We start from the raw sequence: 12,388 nt of genomic DNA, 5'->3' as shown, positions 1-12,388 counted from the left end.
AAAAAAAAAACGTTCTATATGTTACCTGCTTGAATAAAGTAATGCATCTATCATACACACGTTATCATCAGTGTTTTTGCTTCGAATGGCCATTATACATTTCCTGTTTTATAAGAATTTATTGAAGCTTACTACATTCCTTTTCTAAAAAATATTTCTTCCAATAGTTTTTTTTTTTTTTTTTCCACAGACAGAAGATCCAACGGAACGAACGCGCGGTTTGTGTTTGGTTAAATTCGTCTTCTTCTCGCGAGATTCGCACGGCAACGCGCGGATCTTTTGCAAACAATGCGCAATTCTCATCCTCATCTCGTTCGCAATAGACAAACAATAAGCAGCTCGCGCGGAATGAATTCAAGTGCGCAAGATGTTGGCACGCGCAAATAAATCGCGAACGGAGGCGGGGTGTGACGTAAAGCTTCGCACAAAATCTGCGCTCTCTTACCGCGCCAATCGGGAATTTGTTTATTTTTCTCGTTAGCTCGAGACTTCGAAATAGGGACACACATCGCGTCGCGAGACAAACGCCGCAACAAGAGAGAGATAGAGATAGAGAGAGAGATCTTTCCGTTTAGCACAAACCTAACCTTAACGTGAAGAACGTGTGTGCGTGTGTCCCGTCGCGTTTTTTGGCAGATAAATCGCTCGCTAAAAATTCCATTTTTATCGCATCATCCTTAACAAGGACTTTTGCTTTACGCGGGGAGCGGGTAACATTACCTTAAGAAAATTCGACGGTTGTTAAAAAAATTGCGGCGAAATAAATAGAGGCTAATGAACTAAGTAAACAATTATATATATATATATGTGTGTGTATATGATACGTGGCTGAGAGCTGATATGCGGCGGTATTTTTTATCACATCGTGACTTTTTCGACCCACGTCACGCACTCGTGATTCACTTTGCAGGAAGAACTCGAGAGACGGGCAGGCAGCAGCACGGCGTTGCATGCAACATTCTCTATAAATATTACTGTCACTGTTATCACAGCGTGATTTTGCGAATCACCACTTTTTTGAAGGATGCAAAAGTTCGGAAATTCTCTTCCTTTTTTTTTTTTAACAACACTTTGCTTTCGCGACACTTCCGCTATTTCTTGCGCGATCGAGAATTTTTCTTACGTTGTGAATTATCGTTTCACGTCGGAGGTTTCACGTCACGCGATCGCATCCGATTCTCGGAGCGCGATTTCAAATCCGCGAACGCCACGGAGTGCGCGGAAAGAGAGACCGGACGGAGAAGATCGAAAAACGGTTTTGAGAAACAGCGCCGTATAGCGCACAAACTCGTGACACGCGGGGATGACGCAGAAGCGTCGTTGCGAGATGCGTGCGCGCGCGCGCGCGCCGCTCTTTTTTTTTGCTAGTATAGTCTTTCGTCTCGGCTTCGCTCGGCTTCCTCGGTTGTCACGACACGACGCGACCGCTGCCGCGCTGTTGATCTCCGATCGACGGCAAGAAAAGCACTCGACTCCTCCGTTGTTTGCGGCTACAACAACCTAACTGCCGCTGCGCGGCGCGGCTGATCGGGCGAAAGCGGAGCCGTTGTTCGTGACTCACTTCACGATCCGGCCGGCGAGCGCTCGGAGCGCCCCCTATCGGCGCGACCGGCGCAGCAAAGAACACGTGACACGGTGCCGTGCGCGTTACTCGCGGCGCCCGACGATTGTATCGAAGAATAAAAAAAAATTAGTTGAAAATAAAATTTGTTAACATTTCTCGAGTATATTTAAATAAATTTTTCCCAAATTGATCCGAATATATCTCCTCCTGGATTTTCAAACTCGATCCGATTTTCTCAACAAAACGTCTCATTTGTAAAAAAACAAATTACTAATTAAAAAACAAATTTGCAAAAGCACTCGCGCGCGTCCAAGTGAGCACGTCTCCGCGTCTCGAGTAAAATTACTTCGCTTCGCTCGTAATTTCTTCGCGCGAAAACTTCGTTATAATTTTTTTCTAATTAACTTACACCGTGATGCGGCACGCAAACTGCAAAAAAAAAAAAAAAAAAAAAACAAATTGCGCGCAAATATATTCTATTCATTCACGCTTCGCGAGCGAGTAAAAAAATTGAAAGCCGGCGAAAGAAGAAACGATTCGCGATCGAACGATCCGCTCCGAAATCGGTTCTCACAATTAAACAATTTCCGATCGAATCCACGATCGCGATCCATTCGCTGTCTGACCTCGGGTCCAGTATCCGTTGGAAGATTGATCGTTCGGAAACTTCGGACTCGCGTTGCTCTCTCCAAGAGTTTTCAAGCGATCGCGACCTTCGTGCTGAGGATCGATCAGTCGGAACGGGAGCCGATCGCGGAACAAATTGTCGGTCCACCAAGAATACCCAAGGCAGGATAAAAGGATAATAATTACGATTCGACGTTCGTTTCGCGGACTGTTAACGTCGAGCAGCGTTTTCATTTTATGTTTTTTCACAGTCTCTCGATCTTAATTCCCGAACGATCGTTCTCAAATACCCGCAACAATCGGTTCTCAAATACTACGAAGCTTTTTGAGAATTCTTGGCGTGCAAATATCGGTTCGAGATAATTAGGAATTAAGCACGAAAAAACTAATATCGATCCTAACTAAGTGTACACTGGTTTTAATTATAAAATAAATTAAAAGAGATAGTGTGTGTGTGTGTGTGTGTGTGTGTGCGAGTGTAAACTTACCGAATTCTTTTCATCATTTTCTCTCATTTTCAAGTTTTCTCTACATTTCTCACGCTGTGGGTATATTTGCGTAAATTTTTAATAAGATCTGAGATAATTCTACCGGTCAGTAAACCCGATAAAAAAAAAAGTTTGACGGCACATAAATGAACGAACACATCAGATTTCTGTTCAAGAAACCGTTAAAAACTGGCAAGTGTATAACCGCCATTTGTTGGCATTGAAAAATCTCTTTCGAGACTCCGCCGTTACGCTCAGAAAAATAAGAAGAAAGAAGTATAACGTTTTTCTTTTCGCACAGCTTTTATACGACTCTCGAGGATCATCGACTGGATTATTATTCCGTGCGCGTACACGTCGTCAGATGTATAAAAAAAATAACGATAACTGTGCCACGTGGCCAACAACAAAAGTTGTGATTTCTTAAACGTAAAAATTACGGAAATCCCTTTTACACAAAAGAATATTATTTTATATATTGTATACAAAACAAACACGCGCGCGATAATTTATTTATTCGATGTAACATATCAACCAGCAATAAAAAAAATGTTAAAGTGATGTGCAAAGGCAAATATAAACATCCAACAAATAAAATAACCAACAACAAATATCTCGAGTGAAAATTTATTTCCGCGGAAATACAAATTCGCTCTCTCGCCGCGAGAGAGATCGACAATGTGTTTCCCCCCTTCCCTCTCCTCCCATCGCGTTTATCGCGTCTACATAAAATCGAGGAGCTAATTTGACGGCGCTTTTCTCCGGAGTAGCCGGATTAGCTTTGCGCTCTTTTCCCTGGGGCAGTGAAGTTTTGCGAATAAATATAAGATAAGATCACCGAGAGAGAGAGAGACAGAGAGAGAGAGAGAGAGAGAGAGAGAGAGACGCTCGGAAACTTGAACTTCGCTGAACTGCGGAAAAGGAAGCGGCACTAGTATACGATTGCGAGGATTATATCGACCGTACCCGCTTTTTGCTCTTCTCACGGATGGACCACCCGTGGTATGCGCGTTAATAAGCCCCCGAGTGCGCGCGTTTTTTTTTTTTTTTTCATCCGCAGAAGAATGCAGAATGCGCGTAGAAGGGTTTGGCTAATCTCAAACTGGAAATAGAGGCAATTTCTCTTGTGACAAACGATCACCGGTAATCGGTATAATTTCTTTTATCGCGATACTTATTAGATATTTAAAATCTTCGGTATATAAATTTTTAACACTCTTATTACAACAAATATAAAATTCCTAAAAAAAAAACATAAACAAGACACTTGACACATTCCGAGCGCTACTTAAGACCGATATCGCGCGTTAAAATTCACTTGTAAAAATTAATAGCGCAAATTATCGTCGACAGATAAACAAAAATTCAGAGACGGGGTTTTTGCTTTTATTTTTTCACGGGAGTCAACACTACGACTTCGAGCAAAGGCCGGAATAATTGGAGCACGAAGTTCGTGTTGTTTATTTTTTATTCGCTCTTATGACACGGCTTTTAAAAGGCGACGCAAAAAAAAAACAATTTTCTTCTAAATAAACTATACACACTCTTTTCACGAGTGATGTTTCAAATACGAACCTTTCGTTTGTGATATATACAGGGTGTCTCAGAATTGCCGTACAATCTCTCGTAGGCAGGTAGAAGGAGTAAAACTGAGTCGAAAAGTCCTGAACCATTTTTTTCTATTATTTATAATAAAGGAGTAAATTATTGAGTAAATCAGGCCAATCAGCGCCGACCTTTAGCCAGACGCACGTAAGTGAGCCGCGCGCCTGGTGTGTGTGAACGCTCACTGACGTGTGCCTGGCTAAAGGTCTGCGCTGATTGGCCTGATTTACTCAATAATTTACTCCTTTATTATAAATAATAGAAAAAAATGGCTCAGGACTTTTCGACTCAGTTTTACTCCTTCTACCTGCCTACGAGAGATTGTACGGCAATTCTGGGACACCCTGTATATATATACATATATCTGGATACGAACTGTGCAAAAACATGTATAACGCGGATAAAATATAACAATATAAAAGTGCAGATACAAGATAAGAAATAGAGATAAGAGATACAAATACAGAAATATCTCTTTCGATACACTTTTGCGCGAATTCCGAGCGCAGAAATTTCGAGAGAGCGCAGTATCTGGGGATAATTAGCAATAGTAATTAGTATAATTAATAGTACTTAGTAATTTCTAATTAGAAAATAATAATTTCTAATTAGAAAATAATATTTTCTAATCAAAACTATAGAATTTTAAAGGATGATGAATATGTTGCTAGCTTAATTTACACACACACACATATACACACACACACACACACCAGCGCCGCCGATAACATCACTCGGAAGTGATCGACTATCGGAATCGTGGGAACAATTATCGTGCGGATTGCGCTCTACAAAGGCGTGAGAGATTTCTTGGTGCTTCGCCGCCTTCTTTCGAAAACTTCCGTTCGCGCTCGCGAACATCGCAAACGAGTTTCGCGTCCCGGCGCGTCAAAAGGATTTCACACCGCGCGATTATCTCAGTCTCGAGAGTCCCGGGTGTTTCAATTCTTCTCTCGCTCGCAACATAAATCACATCTGGCAGAGAAAATTAAGTTTTTTTTTTTAATATTTTGGCCTTGAAGCGAAATAATGATCATTTTAATGAGAGAGAGAGCAGTTTTCGAAAAAAAAAAAAAAAGATAAAAAGAATAAAAGAACTTTTGTTCAAAAGTTTCTATGCTCTCAATTGTGAGCGGATTGCTGATAAAAGTACTTTCGCTGTACTTGCGGGGCAATATTGTCTGCCAATAGATGGCGGCACCGACTCGACTGAATCGCCACTTATGTATTATCAAAGAGAGACACACTTGTACGCGCGACTTAGCGCAACGCGCGCGTGTAACAACATTTGTAAAAATTTTCCTACACGCGTATACATATAGTCAGCGCGCGCAAACAGTAGCAGACAGTCTGTCTACTCGGAGAGAAACAATAGAATAAAGTTGCGAGTTTAAAACGTAGAAACAAACGGGAGGTGAACAAAATGTTTTCCATCATCACGCGCGATATATGATAAAACTTTCTCGTCATTTACTTTCGCGTATTTCGCGCGCTAATGAAAATTGCGCTCGCGCGCGCGCAGATGTTGTTCTCAATCAAAGCGACATAATTATTGAATTTCTCCGGTATGAAAGTGCACCGGTATCACTTAAAAAGCTCAATCGAATTACATAAAAGCAATTGCACAGACGCACTTTTTCTTCTGTCGGAGGACGCGAGATAAAAAGCGGCAAAAGGTGTAATCGAATTTGCATCGTTATTGCGCGCTTCATCAGAGAGTAGGCGTCGCGCTAAAGGATCTGCTGCTTTAAGCGCGTTAGGTTAGGCAAGCAACTTTGATAAACCAAATTTATTTGATCAAAAAAAATATAAAAGCGAAAAACTAAAGGTAAAAAAATATTTTGAATAACTTAAAATATATATATAACNAAAAAAAAAAAAAAAAAAAAAAAACAAATTGCGCGCAAATATATTCTATTCATTCACGCTTCGCGAGCGAGTAAAAAAATTGAAAGCCGGCGAAAGAAGAAACGATTCGCGATCGAACGATCCGCTCCGAAATCGGTTCTCACAATTAAACAATTTCCGATCGAATCCACGATCGCGATCCATTCGCTGTCTGACCTCGGGTCCAGTATCCGTTGGAAGATTGATCGTTCGGAAACTTCGGACTCGCGTTGCTCTCTCCAAGAGTTTTCAAGCGATCGCGACCTTCGTGCTGAGGATCGATCAGTCGGAACGGGAGCCGATCGCGGAACAAATTGTCGGTCCACCAAGAATACCCAAGGCAGGATAAAAGGATAATAATTACGATTCGACGTTCGTTTCGCGGACTGTTAACGTCGAGCAGCGTTTTCATTTTATGTTTTTTCACAGTCTCTCGATCTTAATTCCCGAACGATCGTTCTCAAATACCCGCAACAATCGGTTCTCAAATACTACGAAGCTTTTTGAGAATTCTTGGCGTGCAAATATCGGTTCGAGATAATTAGGAATTAAGCACGAAAAAACTAATATCGATCCTAACTAAGTGTACACTGGTTTTAATTATAAAATAAATTAAAAGAGATAGTGTGTGTGTGTGTGTGTGTGTGTGTGCGAGTGTAAACTTACCGAATTCTTTTCATCATTTTCTCTCATTTTCAAGTTTTCTCTACATTTCTCACGCTGTGGGTATATTTGCGTAAATTTTTAATAAGATCTGAGATAATTCTACCGGTCAGTAAACCCGATAAAAAAAAAAGTTTGACGGCACATAAATGAACGAACACATCAGATTTCTGTTCAAGAAACCGTTAAAAACTGGCAAGTGTATAACCGCCATTTGTTGGCATTGAAAAATCTCTTTCGAGACTCCGCCGTTACGCTCAGAAAAATAAGAAGAAAGAAGTATAACGTTTTTCTTTTCGCACAGCTTTTATACGACTCTCGAGGATCATCGACTGGATTATTATTCCGTGCGCGTACACGTCGTCAGATGTATAAAAAAAATAACGATAACTGTGCCACGTGGCCAACAACAAAAGTTGTGATTTCTTAAACGTAAAAATTACGGAAATCCCTTTTACACAAAAGAATATTATTTTATATATTGTATACAAAACAAACACGCGCGCGATAATTTATTTATTCGATGTAACATATCAACCAGCAATAAAAAAAATGTTAAAGTGATGTGCAAAGGCAAATATAAACATCCAACAAATAAAATAACCAACAACAAATATCTCGAGTGAAAATTTATTTCCGCGGAAATACAAATTCGCTCTCTCGCCGCGAGAGAGATCGACAATGTGTTTCCCCCCTTCCCTCTCCTCCCATCGCGTTTATCGCGTCTACATAAAATCGAGGAGCTAATTTGACGGCGCTTTTCTCCGGAGTAGCCGGATTAGCTTTGCGCTCTTTTCCCTGGGGCAGTGAAGTTTTGCGAATAAATATAAGATAAGATCACCGAGAGAGAGAGAGACAGAGAGAGAGAGAGAGAGAGAGAGAGAGAGACGCTCGGAAACTTGAACTTCGCTGAACTGCGGAAAAGGAAGCGGCACTAGTATACGATTGCGAGGATTATATCGACCGTACCCGCTTTTTGCTCTTCTCACGGATGGACCACCCGTGGTATGCGCGTTAATAAGCCCCCGAGTGCGCGCGTTTTTTTTTTTTTTTTCATCCGCAGAAGAATGCAGAATGCGCGTAGAAGGGTTTGGCTAATCTCAAACTGGAAATAGAGGCAATTTCTCTTGTGACAAACGATCACCGGTAATCGGTATAATTTCTTTTATCGCGATACTTATTAGATATTTAAAATCTTCGGTATATAAATTTTTAACACTCTTATTACAACAAATATAAAATTCCTAAAAAAAAAACATAAACAAGACACTTGACACATTCCGAGCGCTACTTAAGACCGATATCGCGCGTTAAAATTCACTTGTAAAAATTAATAGCGCAAATTATCGTCGACAGATAAACAAAAATTCAGAGACGGGGTTTTTGCTTTTATTTTTTCACGGGAGTCAACACTACGACTTCGAGCAAAGGCCGGAATAATTGGAGCACGAAGTTCGTGTTGTTTATTTTTTATTCGCTCTTATGACACGGCTTTTAAAAGGCGACGCAAAAAAAAAACAATTTTCTTCTAAATAAACTATACACACTCTTTTCACGAGTGATGTTTCAAATACGAACCTTTCGTTTGTGATATATACAGGGTGTCTCAGAATTGCCGTACAATCTCTCGTAGGCAGGTAGAAGGAGTAAAACTGAGTCGAAAAGTCCTGAACCATTTTTTTCTATTATTTATAATAAAGGAGTAAATTGTTGAGTAAATCAGGCCAATCAGCGCAGACCTTTAGCCAGGCACACGTGAGCGCTCACACACACCAGGCGCGCGGCTCACTGACGTGCGTCTGGCTAAAGGTCTGCGCTGATTGGCCTGATTTACTCAATAAATTACTCCTTTATTATAAATAATAGAAAAAAATGGTTCAGGACTTTTCGACTCAGTTTTACTCCTTCTACCTGCCTACGAGAGATTGTACGGCAATTCTGGGACACTCTGTATACACAAGCGTATTTAAAATTTAAAAAACAGAACTCGTTCGAAATGCAGACTTCTCGCTCGCGCGATGGAGTTGTCTATCAAGTTATAACGCGATGAGTCATGCCGAATGTAACGGTAATAATTTACAAACGCGGGTGTTCCCCGCGGAAAACCGGTCCGATATAAATTTGCGTTCTTTTACTGACTTTTGCCGTCAAAATGGTACAGTATCACGAGAAAGCGAAAGTAGTGTATCGACGTGCGCGCGCGATTAGATTTACGCAATTGCGTCGAGTCCTTAACATAATGCGAGGGGAAACGTGTGTTTACGAAGCTTTATGAATATTGCATACGCCAGAACGATATATACGCGACCGCGTATTTACATCGCAACATCCCTTTTGTTACGTAATCGAATGCGGCTGACCCTGCAAGAACGCGGCGTGAAAGGTTGATGAGCTCGCGATGAATTTGTCGGAATAACCACAGCGCATAGTTGAACTTAGTTAAAGCGTCAAACGTATATATACAATTTTGTGCGCATTAATTAATATTTGTGTTTTATTTACAACAACTAATATCTCTTTCGTAAGATGCGTTTTTGCGATATAACTTACTTGACCTTCCATGGGCCGAATTTTTTCTATCTGCAGACAATTTGCAAGGTATTTATTTTATTTTTTTTCAGGTTGATGGTGCTGCCAACCGTCATCAATGTTGTTATTGGTTAGCAAATGAAAAAGGTCACATCGAGCCAAAAAAAAAGATATTAATATAAAAATATAATGATTTAATGATCAGCACTTACGTATGTAAAAAAAATACGCAAAATATTTTAAACTTTGACTTCGTTTATATCTTGACTTAATGTATATCGCGTATTTTTTATATTTTTATATTATTGAAACGTTATTTGCGACTGAAGAAGACTCCAGTTAGAGTCGAAATATTTTGCGTATTTTTTTACATATGTAAGTAAGCTGATCATTAAATCATTATATTTTTATGTTAATATCTTTTTTTGGCTCGATGTGGACTTTTTTCATTTACTAATTTGTTTTTATTACATCACGAGCGTTTCTGTTTAATTTGTTACATTTTTCATCGTTATTGGTTTATTTCAGAGGCATTATATAATTAAGATACGTATACATCATCTTGTGAAAAAAAAAACTAAAACTATTTGGTAAAATGTGGATATATTAGCTTGTGACTTGAAAGTTACATGGACCCCCCATAGAGGGTTCATTAATATTGGTGACGAGATATACCGCGAAACACAAATCGAACCTCTCATCAGTTCCCGCCTATTTCCCGGTACAGAAGGGGAAATATGCACGCAGCTATTTTCAAAACAACGTAAATAATGCGCGACGCTTGAGAAAACGAAAAAACGTCGGTTCGCGCGCGCGTCTCCCGCGTCCGCAACATGTGTTAATTTTGATAAAACTGTTTATTTTCGACAAGGACGAAGGAGCGCCGTCGTTATCGGTTGATCTGTCATCAGAGAGAATAAAAAATAGTTTGTCGATCGATGTCGAGAAACGGGAACATCTTTTACCGACGCGAAAGAGAAAGAGAAAGAATCTTCCAAAGAGAGACTCCTAGAGAATTATCTATCGATTATCACACACACAGCCTCGATTGTTAAAGACCGGTTCTTCGAAGCGAGGAAATTTCACGCGAAGATGCGCGCGCGCTGTTTCTCGCAACCCACGCGCGCGCGCGCACACAGGATGCAACTTTCCCACACACGCGACTATAGCATTTTTTTAATAAAAGAAAGGCGTTTTTAATAAAACGAAAGAGAGAAATTTCTGCGTGCGCGAAAGGATCTCTCTCTCTCTCTCTCTCTCTCTTGCGTGCTACATTAGAGGGCAAACTCGTTCTTCCGAACTCGAGTCATCCGGAGGAAGAGTCACGCACGACACATTTGCATGCACGTGGCGGCAATTGCGTTCTATTACATGTTGGCGTGCATATAAACACACTTACGGAGGTGGGATTGTGTTACACACCGGAGATGTAAGCGATTCTCATTGACGGCAACAAGTACAGGAAAGAGTCGAGTGTGTGTGCGCGCGTGCGCGCAATAGACGTTAGAATTTTGTATCATCCCAGAGAGTTTCTCGATTCGTGTTACATTGTAATTGAACAAAAAAAAAACACGTTCGAGTGAAATCCAAATGTCTTTCGGCAAATTTCACATTCATTGAGATATTGTCGGATTCAGAGAGAGAGAGAGAGAATTGATTTTCTCGAATGTGAATTTCTCTCCGCGACGATTTGAGAAAAATTCGCGCGTTGTAAAAGCAATCTAACGACAAGATTATCGACTCTCTCGCGCACAAGTTTTTCTTTACGAAGCGTTGCTCGTAACCTTTGACACATTGATGCGCGCTCACCCTCAATTTCTTTTGCTCGAGAGAAACTAGGTTTGACTCTCTCCGAAGATTGTCGCAATGATTTGATTAATTAAAGAAGAAAAACAATAAAAATCGTGAAAAAAAAAAAGAACTGATGATAAGAAAAAAAAAGAAGCCTCACTCGTGGACGCACACACACGTGAGCAAAATATCAGGCAAACATAATTAATGTCATCGTGTAACTACGGTTTGAATGGCTATTCAGCGTGTACGCTAATTGTCGCGGCATCACCGACCAAACAATTACGCGTCGATGTTAACAGCTGCAACATTAAATTGCGTAATTAAATGGTGGGTTTCGAACATCACAAACTGGTGGTGAATGCCGCGCAAATTGTTCTTCAGTCCGCGGTATTAAGTATAATAATATTGCGTGGTTTTTTTTTTTTTTTTTAACGTTTTATGCAAGACGGGAAGTTTAGCTGACTATGCGCGTTTCAATTTAAAAAGCAAATCTCACGGCTGTAGCTGTTCGTTCGCGCACAAAATTAAATGCGATTTTTCAATAATACTCAAATTGCATGTTTTTTTTTTCATATTTAACAAGCGAAGGTGGAAAATAGTGACAAATATATATTGCAACATATACTCACCCGAGTCGAAATTTAGTGTCTACATTGAACCTCAATTTTTCTTTTTTTTTATGTAGAAGTAAGAGAGAAAGTAGATCCTACTTTGACGCTACTTTACGTCCGAAATTTTTTTTCCTGCTAAAGTTTTAAAGTAGGGTTCAATTCTCAGATCAGACCGCGCATTGCAGGCTCTGATAGGCTCAAAATAGGCTCTGATTGGCTCAAAGTAGGTGTAAGAAAAAAAGTAGATGCTACTTTGACGCTGCTATACGTCCGAAATTTCCCTTTTTTTTTTTTTTTTCAAAAATTGAGGTTCAACGTAGATGCTAAATTTCGACTCGAATGCAGTAGTGAGTTCCCGAGTCGAAATTTAGCGTCTACATTGAACCTCAATTTTTCTTTTTTTATATAAGAGTAAGAGAGAGAGAGAGAGTAGATCCTACTTTGACGCTGCTGTAAGTCCGAAATTTCCTTTTTTCCCGCTAAAGTTTTAAAGTAGGGTTCAATTCTCAGATCAAACTGCGCAGGCTCTGATAGGCTCAAAGTAGGTTCTGACAGGCTCAAAGTAGGAGTAAGAAAAAAAGTAGATGCTACTTTGACGCTGCTGTACGTCCGAAATTTCC

At 40.1% G+C, this 12,388-nt stretch overlaps 1 protein-coding gene across 3 annotated transcripts in view; it reads right to left on the bottom strand.

Annotated features, from left to right (window-relative positions):
- The window catches only part of LOC109859243 (serine/threonine-protein kinase MARK2-like), a 102,263-nt gene that overhangs the window by 42,678 nt on the left and 47,197 nt on the right, over positions 1-12,388 (bottom strand). Inside the window, exon 1 of one of the 3 annotated variants that reach the window (XM_020437276.1) lies at positions 893-1,324. The exons of 1 other annotated variant lie outside the window; for it this stretch is intronic. The gene's annotated coding sequence lies outside the window, so the exon portion shown is untranslated. Of the gene's footprint in view, positions 1-720; positions 847-892; positions 1,325-12,388 lie in introns of those variants that run through there. One more of the 3 variants, XM_020437278.1, reaches the window with a different exon arrangement.

This window comes from Pseudomyrmex gracilis, unplaced genomic scaffold (assembly GCF_002006095.1).
Source record: "Pseudomyrmex gracilis isolate BER0280 unplaced genomic scaffold, ASM200609v1 scaffold_250, whole genome shotgun sequence".
Taxonomy (NCBI): Eukaryota; Metazoa; Arthropoda; class Insecta; order Hymenoptera; family Formicidae; genus Pseudomyrmex; species Pseudomyrmex gracilis.
Note: the sequence above shows the minus strand (reverse complement) of the source record. Positions and strands in the feature narration are given on the sequence as shown.